Genomic DNA, 17719 nt, shown 5'->3' with positions numbered 1-17719 from the left:
CGGGTTTAGCGGGAAATCACCCCGGAAGGGGGAAGCTTTAGTGACATGCAAAATCTTGCTCATCCAGAAACCAAACTGCAGAGGACTGGCGCTGTGGAAGAGTAGAGATGTCTCCACCGAACCGCGAGCCCCTGCTTGCAGCCCAGTGCATGGCTGGCTGCGCAGTGAAGTGCCCGTTCCATTGTCTCCAGGTCCAAAGTGTGTATGCTTTCACATCCCCAAAGTTATATAGGCAATCAAGAAGGCTAAAATTCTAAAAAGTTATATAAAAAATAGCCCCTTTCAGGGGAACAATAAAAGCATATAGTACTATGTTGGCTATGAAAATTATGTACTAACTTAAGTATGGATATAAATTTAAAATAATTTTGTTAAACTGGTATAAATCTCCATGTAGATACTCTTATTACTGATTTAAACAGTTCAGCTTTAACTCGCTGAGTTAAACTAGGTTTAAACTAGACGTGTCCTATTTTTTTTTTTTACTGATTTAAATCAGGAGATTGGGAATTACATCAGTTAATTTTAACTAGTTTAAGTAATACGTTATTTTATGATCGTTACTTTGCTTTTACACAATCTTCTCAACCTTTTGGGGGAAGATTAATTTGTCATTTTGTTGCTGATTCTTAGAACAACCACCTAATAGATGCTCTTACTCAGGCTGACAGAGATAAAAACATATTGCACTTGTTTTGAGATAGCCTTTTAATGATCCTGAAGCACTGACTTGGTAGGAAAAGCAGAATTTCCTCCATGTTACAGACAAGAAAATAAATGCTGTTTCATTTCACTAAAACTGTGTTGTCCAATAGTGTTGTTATGGGCATTAAAAAAAAAAAAAAGAACTCTAGCTTTTTTTATTTTCTCCAAAGACAGTTATATTTTGCTGGACTTGCCATATGAGTGTACATGCCTTGCCATTTCTGATCAAGCCTGTCTAATGAGATGTGGCTACACAGCATCATCCTCTCTCCTTTCTTTACCAACACCATTTTTTTTTGGCTCCACACTTTCTGAAAGCATCCCAAACATTCCCAGTGACCTTAGGAAAATGTCTGTGTTACAATACTTCACATTTTCTATGCAGGAGCAGAAAAGGTCCGTGGTATCTTCACCATGACATTGGCTGGGTGATCCTGCCTCTTTATGCTTGTACTGTGCTTTGAACCTCAATTTTCAGCTTCAATTTGTAGCTGCTGTGGGTTTTCTTTGCATAATAAATATGGGTTTCTCTTTAATTGCCTTGGAGTCACAATATATTATTGCAAATAGAGGCGTAGTTTACGTAATAGGGTTGTAAAATAGCAATCTGGGCTGCATCAAAAGCAGCGTGACCAGCAGGTCAAGGAGGTGATTCTCCCCCTCTACTCTACGCTCCTGAGACCCCACCTGGAGTACTGCATCCAGCTCTGGGGGTCCCAGTACAAGAAGGACATGGAGCTGTTGGAGCGAGTCCAGAGGAGGCCACGAAGATGATCAGAGGGATGGAGCACCTCTCCTCTGAGGACAGGCTGAGAGAGTTGGGGTTGTTGACCCTGGAGAAAAGAAGGCTCCAGGGAGACCTTATTGCAGCCTTCCAATACCTGAAAGGGCCTACAGGAAAGCTGGTGAGGGACTGTTTACAAGGGCATGGAGTGACAGGGCAAGGGGTAATGGGTTTAAGCTGAAGGAGGGTTGATTTAGATTAGATATAAGGCAGAAATTCTTCACTATGAGGGTGATGAGGCACTGGCACAGGTTGCCCAGAGAAGCTGTGGATGCCCCCTCCCTGGAAGTGTTTAAGACCAGGTTGGATGGGGCTTTGGGCAGCCTGGTCTAGTGGAGGGTGTCCCTGCCCATGGCAGGGGGGTTGGAACTAGATGATCTTTGAGGTCCCTTCCAACCCAAACCATTCTATGATTCTATGAATCGTAGACCAAGCAGAGGTGGTTTAAATTCAATCTGGCCTGAGTTGAGTTCACTCCAATTCTGCTCTTGAACTGTAGTTTATTTTGCTTATTTGAGCAAGGTAAAAATTCTGTGTCTTGTTTCCAATAGTAGTTCTGAGTTAATTCCTTCCATGGAAGAATACTTCACAAGCACTGACTTACCTGGGTTTGTTAGTGAAATACATCCTTAAATTAGTATCATTATGCATGTAAGACACGTGGGACATCATCTGAGTTTGGTGGCAGACTGTCCTTTATCATTACACTCAGGTAAGCTGTTGCCTGCTCTCTTGAAGCCAAAATGTTATCAAATCTGTTCTAAGACCTCCCTAAACTGTGTTTTATCAGTGTTTTACAAAGCTCCTGAGAGTGAGGGCAAAGTCACACAAGGAGGGGCCAAGTCAACGTGGTGGTTTATTGTCCCCAAGGGGAGTGGTGGGGCTAGTAACCTCCTGATAGCTATAGTATGCACTGGTCTCTTTTGTAAGGTAATTGAACTCACTACCATGGGGGGGGAACCCCTCAAAAATAAACAGTCAAAAATCCCTCCAGAAAATTAATAGCTTTCTGCTGGGTTAGTGAGTTGAACCAGCTCAGCAGAGGATCCAGCGCTTGCCTGAGGGGCTCAGGGATGGCACAGCCAGCAGCAATTGCATGGGGAAAAAGGGAGATTTTCCTTCAGTGACAACAGATGTGAAGATTAGCTGTTAAATGCTATAATCAGAATTTTGGCAAATAATGCCAAATAAAGTGTTTATTTCTAGCCTGTCCCAGTCCTGGCCACTTCGTCCTTTCACTGCCTGTAGAAGTGGTGTGTGACTGTATGGCGAAGTGGTATGAGGAAATGATCTGGCTGAACATAATCCTGGGAGCTAAAAACCCCAGGGGTAGTGATTACTCATACAGGTCAGTTCCCCAGTCTGGGAGCTAACCATGACCCCAGTGGTAACGAGCTGTCCACAACTTTAAAGAAGACAACACAAAGATGACGTGCCTGGAATGCTTCGCAAAAGGCTAATTTTAGGGAAAACTGAACAAAAGCTATCCACTTATTTCAGATGTATCTAATAAAAAAATGACATCTCTTTACAAATCCTGCTGCACTTTTATTGGTGTATCATCACCCCTACCAATGATGAAGCTGTTAGCACAATATAATGGAACTAATTTTAAAAAATAAAGAAACTAAGCATAACTGAGGACTGCCTTTTCCTTTGCCTATTTTGGAAAGGTGGAAGAATATGAGCATTTTTATGGTCCTGGTAGGCTCTGAAATTAACTCCTTACTGAGACAGTTGTTGCAATTCTGCAGATGGCTCTCTGCAAGAGCAATGTCCTAATTACGTACCTTTAAAAAAGGAAGAGCTGTGCTCAAAGACTTATTTTTCAGAGCATTAATTCATACATAATCATTATCTCACTATAAAATTTGACCATTTTTTTTTTACTGCGGGGTACTTAAACCAGCTTAGCGCTACATGCTTTCATGCATGATTGAATTCATCCTGTTTATTTCGCAAACTGCAGAGCCTTGCTTCTAGAGGTTTTTAGGAGAACCCCTCTCCTATGTATTTATTTATTGCACCTGTAAACTTGGGTTTTTTTAAGGGAAGACAATTTCTCTATGGAACAACTCAAACAGTTGCCAGCAATTACGGGAATTAATTTTGTGAACAGAATGAGCAGGATGGTTTCTCAAGTGTGCATATACAGCTTGATGTACAGCACTTTGCCTAGGAGATCTAAATTAATGACTGAAGCTTGTAGCTGTCTGGGAAAGAACTGTTGTTTTCCAGAAAGTTGGTTTTGAGAGTTTTTTTGGGAATTCATTATTTATTCCAATGTAGGAATTAATAATAAAACAAGCAAAAGCAGTGTGGAAGAATTCTATTTAAAAATACTCTTTTTAGAAACAGCCAGTGTATTTCCTTAAATTCTTTCAGTATTATTTTATTTCTTTATTGGCTCTAGTGGGCAAAAAGGTAGCTCTCCAAAGTGCTACCATTGTCCAAAGCCTAAATAATAATAATCACAGCAGTAATAAATAGTATTAGAGTGGGATTTAAGCATAGTCTGAGCCTGTGGTTCAATGATCAGGTGGGTTCTCTGACTGAGAGCATCATTCCTCCTAGGTTCACTAACACATCTGTGGCACAGCAGAGTGAGATGAACTGGGAAAATGATACAGCTAAATAAGAAAAATGAAAAAAAAAGGGGGGCGGGGAGAAAGGGGAATGGGAGGATATCTTCAATTCAGATTGGTTCATGTAGTTGGGCTTTAGCACATCTCTAAACCTGGAGTGTTGGTCCACCTGGAAGACCATCTTGCTGAAGCACAGGGCTGGGCATAGCTGGAGATGGATGGAAAGTAACCCTGTTCACTGCAATTGCTGCTGAAGCACTCAAATCGTTGAAGGACGTCGGTGGAGGCTGGTTTTTCCTACAGCATGCTGCAAGGTTGGAAATCATAGTGGAATCCGATCCCATAAGTCAAATATAAATATCACCTTTCAGTTAGTTTGCCTGGCTTTTGTCCACTGATGACTTATTTTTTCTGCCAACTTTTTCTGAAAGATGATATACAGAATACTTGACTGCACAGCCTGTGTGTGTGTCTGTGTGCATGTACAAATATAAATCCCTTGTTCCTGGAAAAAAACATGTCTTAATTTAAATGGTGTTGAATTTGCAACATCTTTCCTGTTTAGAAAGTTAGGAAATTTGGGTGGAGGCTTCCTGGAAACTATTACTTTGGTTATTGTAATGACTATTAAAATAACAATGTTAATTCCATGTTGATTAAGACACTATTAAAATATCCAGCTAATGTTCCAATTAGGGCAGAATAACAGGAAATATTGCTGTAATTAAAAGAAACATGAAAATCTCATTATCTTCAAAACTGCCAGGAGCTCACTAAGTTTTAATATAAAGAAACTTGACTTTTAAAATCTTCTTTCTTTCAGATATTTAGATCTGTAGAGTATTACAGCATCAAGGAGGTGTCAATTGGATGATTTGGTCCAATTTGGTGTAGCCACTTCCAGAAAGATATGTCTGAGCTGCTGAGAGTCCAGAAACATCTCCCCAGGGCACATCCAGCCTCTACTGGAAGACGTAAGCTGGTACTGAGTGGATGGTGAGCTCCTGGAGAGACCTCCAGCCCTGTGACTCAATGAAATAAGTTGAAGAAGATAAAAAACCAAAAAAACCTAAGTGATCAGAGTTGCCTTCACTGAAGAGAAATGCCATTTTTTCAGAAACATCACATCTTATAGACAAACAGCTTTTCTGTCTGAGTGCTTGGTACATGTCAGCATTTTAATCTTCAAAGGGTAAAGGCTTTTACAAACTTGAGGTAATTAATTATCTACACATTTCCGTAGGTAAACAGTATTATTTTCACTGTTAGGAACTAGGGGAAAAAAAAGACAGAGAAGTTAATTTACCCTAGTGTCCTACAAGTTGATGTTACAATGCCTGAGTCAGGTTGGAAATTGGACATCCATGAAAAGTGGAAATCCTGATAGCAACACAGCTGTATCATGTTGAAATAAAAAAATAATAAAAAACCACCAAGAAAATCCGTTATATTTAGGTTTTTCAGTCAACTTTCAAATAGGTAAACAGTTAAATTAATAACTCTTTTCCCTTTCCTGGTGTTTGTTTGCAGTTTGCTGTTCTGCTTTAGCTGCTGTAATTGCAGGCTGCCGATGCAAAGAATGGTCCTGCTCTGCCTCTTCCTTCCTCCCTCTTCCGCCAGGCCCAGCAGGTGCTTTTGTGGCATCACAGCCAGAAATTGAGCAGTCACAGGTGAGCAAGGCGATCAGACAAAAAAACCCCTAAGATGCCCTCCTAAAAAAGGAATATTTCTCAGTTGCATCGACTCACTGAACCTGTGTCTAGATGGTCCCTGGGTCTGATGGAAGGCAGGAAAGAGGTAAGCAGGAGCTGCAGGAGGGGAATGACAGCATCTCTTTTGCTCCAGTCCTGCGCTAATTATTTCATGATTTAACCCACTCCTCCCAGGCTTCTGGCACGTTTTCTTATTCTGAGATGCAAGTCAGCAGTTTACTAAAAGCACTGGTTTGCACAAGGGTCTGCCTCTTCCAGACAAAAAGATTATCCATTCAATGCTGTCCTGAGGTGGGGTTTATGTCCCAAGCCCAGAGGAATGCTCTGCTGCCTGTTGGAAAACCAAATTGGTTTTGTGCCGTGGAGTTGAGCGCTGCTGATTGATCATAGCGATGCAAAGTTTGGTCATAGCATGCAGATCCTCTGTGCATGCACCTCTATGATTTCCGGGAGCTTAAATCATGCAGGAGGCTGTTACTGGTGCTTGCCCTGCCTGGGTGAGCTCTCAGAAACTGGTGACAAAGACACGTTCAAGGCAGCAAGGGGTTCTATCGTCTGTGCAGCACAGTTACTGGGCAGGTGAAAGGTATTTCCAATGCACCACAGACTCTTACAGCCCGGATGAGCCGGTGAGCTGAAGGCACCTGTGAGTCATTCCTCTGCTTTATCAGCTGCCGAACTGAGACCAAACAAGGTAAGGTCCCGCGCGAATGCCAATGTTTCTCTGGTGATAGGTAGGTACTGCTGCCTGCAGACCACGAGAAACCTTCCAGTACTATATCAGGTGTGCTCCTCTTTGAGAAATAATTGCAAGTATCCTTTGGGGTTTGGTTTTAGTTTGGTTTTTTTTTATTATTCTAAGTGCTTAGTGGGTATTCTTTCTATTATTAGTACCTGTAACTCAGCTGAAGTCCTCACTGGTTTTAAAACAGGGCTGCATAGGATGAATATGCATATGTAGCTGTGTGGTGTGACCTCAAAGCCAAATACCAGTTAAACCCTGTGTGTACCAAAGAGCCATGTGCAAAATACTCATTATTGCTTTTCCACTCTGAGTTTTGAACACAAACACTCAATAGTTGGTTTTTTGTTTGTTTTTTTTTTTTGGGGGGGGGTTGTGTCTTTTATTTAATTACTTGTTCCTCCAAGTGCCTTGTGGATTATACAACTGATGCATTTTAAAGTGTCAAGAGCTTGTCAGTTTGTAGCACTTTTTCTGAAATGCTGCCAACCCAAAACGTTCCATTTTTCCATCAAACCTGAAGGTTGGCAGGAAAAAAATGTAACGTCTTCTCCCAGAAAACTTTCTGTAATTGCCTTCCTGTTCGTCACCAACTTCAGTCTAATTGATTTTTACTACTTTGACGCCAGGGCCACAAAAATGGAGTCTTTCTTGGACTCCTTCACCTTGTTTTACATAGGAGATTAAAAAGCTTTTTATACGAGGCTGTTTCTCAGCTCTTTTGAGACACAGATGCAATCAGACTTCAATCCAAATCGCAGGTTTTTGCAAGGGGGCTTTCGTTGTCTCCATTTGAAGGAGATAAAGATGAGTATTATCAGGTCTGCCATTCACTCCTTGCGCCCAGGCCCTTGTGAAATGCAGGACACACCATGGCTGGCTGTTAGAGGTGACACCAGAGACCAGGACGTGGGTAACCTGAAGCCAGGCGGCTGCTGGCAGAGCAGCAGATGGGCACATACTGGCCAGGTCAAAATTCAGTTTGGGAATCAGAAGGTGACTCCTAACCTGGAAGCAGCTGGGTTATCCCAAAGAAGGGGGGAAACTGGGAGTGCCCTTGGGGTGGAGCAGTGAGAAGGATTACGGGGTGCCTGTCTGCCACAGCCCAGGCGCAGCTCAGTGACCCAGGGGCACATCTCCAGTCCTACCATTCTGCAAGAATAAGTAGATGTGTATATAAAACATATTAAGAATACATTAAGGACCCTAATTTAAATTCCTGTTTTGAACTGCCCTTTGAAGGAGTCTCTTTCTTTCTGATTCCGCTGTTTCCCACAGTGGGAAACTAAAGAATCACCCCCAGGTTTAAAATTACCTGTTTTCAGAATGATGCTAAACTAAGAAAATAACACTAGGCTGTTCGTTTCTGTTATTCAATAGCTGATCATTTTCTTTCTTTAAAGAGACCAAAGATTCTCTTCAGAGAAAATTTTAACTGAGTTAGTGTTGGCTTTAATAGAATAAATTGAGTGTCAGAAGCTGCTGCTTCTGTTTTTAATCTATAAAGCCACTGAGTTAGTTGTCTTGAGTCTATCTCATCTTTAAACATGAGACTTTTAGGTATGAATACATTTGAGAAACTTGCAGCAAGCCATTCAGTGCATATTCATTCATTTTTCTTAGTAAAAAGGGAAATGTTCTCATAATTTTCAAGTGTAATTTTCCAAGATATTGTTAACAAAAATGTTATGTCCAAGATGCTTTTCACCTATTTTTTGACATACCTTAAAACATGCCAGTGCTCTGAGATTGTGCCATAACAGTCTTTGGAACATCAGCACAGAAATACATAAGATTTTCGGATATCATCCACATGATAGGGATACTTTGGCTTATTTAAAATGCAAAACCACAAGAATGAGTTGTCTTGTGATACTCTGAACTGGGATACCTGCATTGTATGCCATGAGATAACTAACAGGAGGCAAAGGTGGTTTGCTTTGACTGAAGTTAACATAAACACAAAATATAGCACACAAGCACAAAAAGCCTGTCTGTTAAAACTAACAGCGTTAATTAGTCAGGGCAGGAGGTGGCAGTGATGGAGAAGAGGAGGCTCCAGGGCTCTAAACTTGAGCCTCTTCCCCAACTCATGTCAGGTGTAAGCCAGTCCACGCGAGCGGAAGCGGTACCACGTGAAAGCAGGGGGACATGCCATGGACCCTCTCTTATCTGTACTGCAGCAGAGATGTCTTAATCCCCACAAAACAGATGTACCACCCACACGGAACTAGCCCTTCTCTGCCTTTTTTGCATTCATTTTTTTTAGAAACAGAGGCAAAAATTATGGGGTTTATATGTAATTTTCTGCCACTAGTTGGAATCAAATGTCACAGCATTGTCTGAGCCTTCAAAATTATAAAACTAACATCTCTACTTTTTTCCCCTCTTCTGCCCAGTGTATTTTGTTTTCTGTTGTTTTTTTTTGTTTGTTTTGTTTTTTTTTATCTTGCTATTCTCAGTCTTCCCCTTCTCACTTCTGCTTTGATTCTTGTTCCCTCCTGCAAGCAATTTTTACTTTATTGGAAGCAATATCAGGCCTATTACAGAGCTGCAGGGCTCGCTTGCATTAACCTTAGGATTGCTTCACACCACTTTGGGTAAGAAGCTGAGGGCTAGTTTCTCACTATGTCTTTGTTTGTACTCCCCATCTATTGTCTCTAGTTATTGTCTTGTCTAGTGCATGGATAATCACAGGGGGACAGAGCACAAGGGTTAGGAGTTGTCTCTATTTTGTTTTTGTACAGGACCTACCCCAATAGAATCCTACAACTGCAAAGTACTGTTGTACTATAAACAATGCATTATTTAATACATTTGGTTTATTGGATAACCTCATGGAAGTTTGCAAATGCCAAAGCAGGAAAAGGAGGCTTCTTTAAGACTGAAAATCCACATTTTCTCCAGTTTTTAGCCCTGCAGACTTGATTATGCTCATAGTGATAGTGTTCCTGTGTTAGTCCACATTCAGTAGGGACTTTGCATGGCATCACATAGCAAAAACCCCACAGTGTCCTCTGGAGATGTGTGCAATGATGGTCTCATAGGGAGGTTACATTTATTTACACTAGCCATAGTTTCTAAAACAGCAGTGTTGAGATGGGAAGAGAAGAATGAGGCCTGAAGCATGAGTATAAACCGATGCATGAAGCTGCAATCAGGAGTAGAGTCCAGCCTATCTGTTTAAGAGACAGTATAAATCCATCTTCTCACCCTCCCTCACATTACACAGACATTTGGATGAGATGTTAGAAAAGCAGAATGCATTCATGCTATTCCGAAGTAATTACTGTCACAGAAACCTGGGAAAGATACCGGTGAGTACATCTTCCAGGCTTGCATCAAATATAACTTGATTCATAGTTATGCAAAATTATGATGACTTCAGTATGGTAATTCCGAGGCTGTGATAGATTTTGGCACACATGAGTACAGTGGTGGAAAATGTCCCTTTCTGAACCCTGACACTGTTTTACGAAGCATAGGGATTTTTGGTTTGAGTGCTGATGGAATCAGGCCTTGCTTAAATGATGGTGACATCATTTCTGGTTTTACACTGGGTACATCAAAATCCCCCTCTGGTTTCCTGGTCACTGAAGTAGTAAGGAATCATTGTCATTCTCCCCAGGGCATCCAGGATTGCTGAGAAAGGCTGCTCAGAGCACATGAAAACAACTTCCTTTTGTGGTGCTGGATGCCTGTTAGAAGGGCAGATTTTGATGTTGTTTGGAATACTTTGGAATAAAGCTAACAATTCTCAGACTGAGAGGGAAAACCTCTTGTCTGCCCTGACCTGCTAAATAGTCCTTAGCACCCGCTCAAGGCAGTATCAACATCTGTTCAAGGAGGTACCAACAAAACTCAAGCTCTGTTCACTAATTATGTGCATACAAGGAAGGGCCTGCTTGCTAACATTGAAAACAATACTTGCATTCTCATATGCATAAGGCTGCATCTGTCCTTTTTCACAGTTGTGGCCCAAAGCCCCTGCAATCTGTGGGAGCATTGAGTCTCTTTCTACAGAAACACAGAAAGTGAGGAGAGGTTGTGCTGTCTGGCTGTAGGGGTTGTGAAGGCTCAGACTATGTTGGCTTCTCCTTGTTCTCCCTTCCTTCCCAAATATATCAGACAAAATAAATCTTAGCAGAGTCTTACTCAGCTTTCTGCTCCCCAACATTCTTCAGGTAGAGAAGAAAGTCTCTGACAATAGGTTCCTGCAAGAACAGGACACCAAGTCCCTGCACAGGAAAGCTCATCTTTCTGAGTGACAACACAGAGCAGAGAGGTAGCAGGCTTTGATGAACAGCACCTGGGGACTTCTATCTCCTGGGAAAAGAAGTCTAAAGTGTGTAGGATCATGGGATGACACGGTTTGGGAAGGACTTTGAGCATCTCTACTCAAACAACCTGGGCAAAGCAGAGTCAGCTCTGAATGAGGTCAGATTGCTGAGGGCTTTATCCAGTTGGGTCTGGAAAACCTGCAAGGACAGATAGTGCAGAAACTCTCTGGGCCCCTGTCCCACTGCCTGGCTGTCCTCATGGTGCAAAAAACCTCCTAATACAGTCTGAACGTCTCCTGTTCTCTGTCATCCTCAAACGATGCACCCTCATGAGGACCTTGGCTCTGTTTTCATGATGACACCACAGGGAAAGCCTTGCCCGGCATCTTTCTGCAATGCTGTAAGGAGGCAATGAAGCCATGCTATTCAGCCCCCAACAAACGCACGGGGCGTATGATGCTTGCCTGAGTTAGAACTGCGGTCATCTCTTTACCCCATCTCCATGGTACAGGGACAAGTTGGATGCAGAAAGAGACTGTGAGAGGTCTTGTGAGTTTTACACAGTCCTGAAATGGCCTTGAGGACATGGGAAAGAAATCAGCCCTCCTTTGCTGGTGGTGTCCGCTGGGCAGGAGAGAACTTTCTCCAGTGTTGGGAATGGAGCCAGCACACCCTCTGACGTGGACCTGGGCTGCTGGCACTGCTCTCTCCCCTTTCTGGGCAGCGAGGAGTCCATCTGGCTCCTGAAGCACAGCTCTCTGGAGGGGGGTGGTCGGGGCTGGTCCGGGTAAGTTGAGGTTCAGCTGAAATACCGTGGCCTGTAGTTGTCAGAAGAGAGCAGAGATGTGTGGTCAGCACAAATGCCTCTGTTTTCTGGTGTGTCCTGTCAGACTGGTGGGATTATCTTGTGTCTGCTGCTTTGCTTTTTGGCTGGCCTGAGGGCTTGGGGTGGAGGGGGCGTTGTAAGGTCCATACTGCCGGGGTTTTCAGCCTGACAGGGAGTCCTAGCAGCTTTGTGCGTTTGAGAAAGGAAAGGTTAAACCTCCATGTGATACAGTTGTGAAAGGAAGGAAGAAACCCCAGCTGGGAGGTTTGCACTGAGATTAGCAGCACTGGCAACGATGGGCCTGCAGCAGTTTTACAAACAGCGCCCAGATCTCCCCCAGCTCTGGGGCGATATTTCTGCTACAAGGTTGTCCTCCCCTGGTCACAGGAGAGGCGAAGTGCAGTCCCTGCTCTGGACTCTCCAAAGGCTCATTTATAGCAGAAGGGATTGAATACGACTGTGTACTTCATTTTACAAAAATAAATGATACTTCTGTCCAGAGAAATGTCAGGCAAGTGTCAAGTGATCGGATCGCTTCTTTGCTTACCTGCAAAAGGACTCAGAAAAGTTTAGCCTTCTCTTTCCCAGTGTGAAGTGCCCATTCATCGCTCTTCACGCTGGTTCTCGCTTTGCTCCTTGTTTCTCTGCTTCCTGAGTTCACAACCTCTCTCGCTCACATCCTCTCCTCTTCTGGGCAATTACCTCCCTGCCCGTGGAAGAACTGCTGAAGGCAGACTGAACGCTGCAGCAAAGAGTTTCTGTTGCTGAGTATGCAATGATATCAAATCCTACTGCAAACCGGCAGTTAACATAGATACCCCAAAAATATGGTGTGCCTGTGTGTGTGAAGTATTAGAATATTTACACAGTCAGGATTGCTTTTACAATCCTGTGATAGCTCCTTACCTAGTAGAAAGGATTTGCTAATCATTAGCATTAAAAGCCAAAATCTGTGAAACTCAGTGCTTGCCTTCATTTTAGGAGGATCATAAAGAAATTTGTTAGCCAGTTGGACACATACTGATTAAACAAGAGCCTGTCTAGAAAAACAAGCATATTGCAAACTAAGCACTTTCTTGTAACTAGTTTCGCAATATATTTAATTTGCGTTCTCCAGGATGACATTCAAATCTGTGTTTTCACTTCACTTATTTTGCAGCAGCTGTTTTTGTTCTGAGTTTTGTTTTTAATCAAGCATGAAATAACAAAATCAGAAGACGTGGAAATGTGTTATCAACTCCTTCTTCACTGGTCACCTATAATTTTGCTGGCTGTTAGCCTACAGTCGAGGTTTTGGGGTGGTGGTTGGGTTGCATCTCCTGCCTAAGTTGCCCATGCAGAGAGGTCACTACATCTGTCCAAGGGAGAGCTAAAGAGTCAAGGTCTGAGCGGTTTCATGAGGCACAAGATGAAGAAAACCAGGAAATTCCATAAGGGCAGAACAAGAAAGACCAGTGGTTTGTTTTTAGACATAACCGTCAAAGAAGTTTGAAGATTGATTATTAATGTCTTGACAGAATCTGGAGGGTGCAGGCAAACTGGTGTGCCCGGATACCTCATTACCGAAAAAGACATTTGGAACAAATAATAGGTGGGAGAAGAAAGGAAAAAGGTGTAATTTAGGGCTCTGACAGATCTCACTGGTGTTAACGTTGCTACCTCAGCTGAGCTGGCAGGACAGAATGTATACGAGACGCGTGTCCAACACACGTACGCAGTACAGCCACAGCCTGGCGTACGAGCTCAAGCTGAGGCTGGAGGGGCAGGGGTGGGTTATTCGACGCACAAGGTTTGCCACAAGCAGCGGGGAGAGTGGCTGTAGGTCCGTGTTCATGAACACAAACCATGGTGCTCAGGCAATCCAACTGCACATTAAAATTTGCAACTCATCAGCCTGTGGGATTAGTTTAAAGTTTCCAGACAGATGTGAACGCAAGCATATTTCCATGGATTTAATGTTTGATATAACTCTCCTTCTCAAGAAGGGGGTGCCGATGAGAGGTTTGTTTTCCTAAAGCAGTCAATGAGAATGCTATGCATTTTTTTCTCCCTAAAATACTGTGTAGAACTAAAATGCTGAAGTGATACTGAACGATACTTGATACTTGAATTCCTGAGTTTTCCGGGCAAATTGCTGAGCAGCCCTTGAGAAGCACACTGATGTTTATGTGAGTAGAGGATTCCCCATGACTTGTGTGCTCCGGCTGAAGAGATGTTCCCCCTGCCTGACCTGGGCTGTCCTCTTGCTCCCTCCTTTGCAAGAAAATCCTGGTGCATACAACGTTTAAAAAGAGCGCTGTGCCAAGCACTGTTCAAAAGTCTCACGCAAAGCAGAGTGCATGGGGTTTAAAATAGCATCCTCTGGCTGTGGAGAGCTGCTGATGAAAGGGACTAAGCAACAATTCATCCCGTAACACCCACTGCTTTTGTGTTCTCGGTTTGCAAGAAGCAGCAGTAGCTACCCAGCAGCTAGGCTGGACAAAGTGTGTTAGGTTAACATGGAGTTAACATTTGCAGTGTGTGTGGGTGGAAGCACAGGGGCTTGCAATCACTCCTTACCTCAGAGTAAAAGATCTCAGTATGAGGACTAATCCTGAAAGCCTTTTCTTTTTTCTTTTTGTACACAGAAAACAAGAATAATTCTGAAACAATATTAATTCTAAGAATCTCTGAATTTATTTCATGCAGTCTTGTCGAAAGGTTTTCTACTCAAACTGAGTTTTGGCAGGATGTTTGATAGGATACAAACTTAGAAATGTGATAGGATGCAAACTTAGAAATGAAACGCACCAAGAAGAAAAATCTGGGCTATATATAATAGAGCATCTGAACTTTTTCTAGTAGTACATGAAAGCATGTAATTAACCTCTTCTCTGAATTGTTATTTCTCTTTCTAGTGATTTCTCTTCCTCTGGCATGAAGGTTAACAGTGGATGTTTGTTTTGGTAGACTGTGGGTTTTTTTTTTATTTTATAGGGAAAAACAGTGCTTGGTAGGTAAAAATCTGTCTGGATCCTCCTATGCTTTTTCCTTTCGCTAGTTCAGAAAGAATATGAAACACCAATCCACTGAGACTTTACATTCCTATTGCTAGAACACAGAAGCAGAAGACTACGTGGGTATTGGATACCTGGTGCAAACAATGAGGTGCAAAGTTGCCTGTTGCTGCCCAGCTAATTTACCGCCATCTTATTTTGGGAAGAGTTGGAGGATCGCGTGGTTGTACAGGTCATGGACCTTGCTGAGAAGGTCTCAGTGCCCTGTTTGCTACTGAATCTTTTTCTTATGGAGCTGGAGTCAGAGCACCAGTTATGGGTCTTGCTGACTTCTGGGGTACTCAGAACGTGCACTAACCATTGGTCCCTGGGTACAACTGGGAAAGACTGTCTTCAGTTTAAATGTATTTCACTGGGTCTGTTTCAAAAATGAAAATGTATAGATATGTTTTTTCCAAAGAATGAGCTGCCAGCCAACACTTTAATGACAAAATAATCTAGTTTTCAGATAAAACATGCAGTAATGAAACACAGTCATTTGGGTTTTGGAAAACAAGTTACAGATAAAACCTCAGGGGATTTCTTGCTCCTTTGAAGTGCTCATGCAATTCTCATTCACAATGGTGAGAGCTACACACACCTGGCAGAGAGAGCACAGCTTCCATGGCAACTTCATATGTAGTGAAGTCACCTAATTTGGATGGGTGGAGGAAGCGAGTTGTGGAAGAAGGAAGTCTGGTTAAGTCACGGACTCCACATGTGACTTTGTACAACTCATATATAAGCACACAAGTTCACCATCTGTGGAGCTGGGCAGTGCTTTAACATTTTGACTCATCAGGGGAGAAACAAGAGTAATTATTAAGTAGAGCTGTTCTTGTAGGTGGTCCCAAACAGGGAAAAATGATAGGGTAATGTGATCTCTTCCTATTTTTTGAGGGCCAAAATCTTCTCCAAAGATGTATATTAATTTTTCAAAAGCATAATCATCGAGCTGGAGTCCAGCCCATTACCTATACCTCTCAGAGATGATACTTAGCGTTTATAGTGAGAGCCAAAGGGCCAAGGTGGCATCTCTGCTAGCCAGCTTTGTTCAATACTGTTAATAGATTTTCCTGAGCTGTTGTTTCAAGCAGCATTCAGCTGTTTTCTTACTGTGCTAACACAAAAGATAATGAAATTTATTCATTCACCAATGCTTCATGCATATACACGAGCCTAGCTGCAAACAAAATACTTCTTGGAACCTGACAACTGCCTTCATGCACGCTGGTGATCATTGCGGTGTAATAATAGAGACTGGAGAAAGGAACAAGGGGTAAGCTTTAGGTAGGAAATAAAGAGCAGAGGTTTATTAAAGTAGCTTTGCAAAATGAGGGTTTAATAATGAACTGGGAAAAGAGGCAAGGTAATTGCAACCAGAGAGCAAATATAATAAATACGTTAGTGTTCTTTTTCAGATAGCTCTGCAGTTTTTGTTCAAAAAAGAAAAAAAAAAAAAGTGATGCACGCATCCTACAAACCCTGCATTTACGATCAAGAGATCTAATTACATCGAATATTACTCCTCAAATCAAATAACTTTGAAATAGGCAAAGGCAGTTAGGTAACTAGCAGCCAGGATTCAGAAAAGACCTCTGAGCTGAGGCATTCAAACCACAGCTTAATGCCTTGTGATTTCAGGAGGATGATTAACTCTTGATTCACAGTTCTGAGAACAGCAGCCAGCCCCCACTTCCTCTTGCACAGTGCTGCTACGCAGCGCACTGCCTTCAGGCAGAAAATGTCTCTCTGACATGCTTTCTTATAAATTTTGCAAGTGCTTTCTACTGTCCCTTGCACTGGTTCTGCTCATACACTGAGATTGAAGAACTTCTTTCCTGTGCTTAACATCAGACACAAAACTTGTAACACTGCTGGCAGCTAGTTGCGTGTCCACTCTAGGGAATTTGCTGCCTATAATTTTGATGAACATCCATTAGCAAAATGGGGACATGATACCTATACATTTTTTGCGAGTGTATTACTAACAACGTGATGAATGCCAGACTGTAGGAAGCTACGAGTCTCTGTGCTTAAATGAGGTATGTAGGCGAGTAAAGTACATTCCTACCCACTGTCAGTGGAGAAGAAACCATCAGATGGTAACTCAGATCCTAGAATTCAGAGGTTGTTATTGACTATAGTCAACATGGGTGACCATGTGCCTAACTTGGGTGCATTAATTAAACGGCCTGTACCGCTGAATCAGTTACCAGTTGCCAACTCATTTTCACACTCTATTTGGAGCTGGCCTTCTCTGTAGCAGATGTTTTATGGGGAGAGCTAGTTGGAATGGTCCAAAAAAAACACCTGGGAGGAGAGAGTGCTAACCAGCAGTGCAAGCCATGTAGGTCCAGTGCTTCAGCTTGTTTTTGACAGTCTTTGTTTAGCAGCACAGACATACTCTTAGGTGCCTAAAAACTGGTGGGATAGAAGCAGGGTTCATTACCCTGTGGGGCCGTGTCATCCTGTATCTAGATGTTTGCAAATCACTCCCTCAAGGAGTTTTTGGCTTCTCATTGAACTCTGCAAATGGTGCTACTAAATACAGAGCGTTTCCATCCATCAGAGCTATTCCAGGGGTTATTCCAGGGGGATTTCTAGGACATTCCTTTCTAAGTACAGTGCTTATTCAAGATAAGGAAACAAGGGGCCAAAGGCTCTTTAACAGCCTGTGTGGGTAATGCAGAGGTGATACAGCAATTGTGTTGCCAAACCATGAATAGCATAGGTTGCCCCTCAAGGCCTGATTTCATGCTTATTGATCCTGCTACTACTGGACCAGGCAGCAAAACACACTCCATGCAGTCATCCTTCCACTGCATCAACCTGAAAGCTTGTTTTGATGACTTTTTTTTTTTTAAATGATTTAGTCTGTGGAAGACACGCAGTACCTGGTAACACCATGATCTTAGTGATGTGGTGGACAGAAACTACTCAGAACCTGTTGATACAAAATTAGCTTACCACTATTTTGTGAAGAAATGTGAATCGATAGAGTTTCCTCACTTTGAAGCCTGAGGCTGTGCTGGTTATCTGATAACAGG

The sequence above is a fragment of the Balearica regulorum genome, chromosome 1 (assembly GCF_011004875.1).
Source record: "Balearica regulorum gibbericeps isolate bBalReg1 chromosome 1, bBalReg1.pri, whole genome shotgun sequence".
Taxonomy (NCBI): Eukaryota; Metazoa; Chordata; class Aves; order Gruiformes; family Gruidae; genus Balearica; species Balearica regulorum.
Note: the sequence above shows the minus strand (reverse complement) of the source record.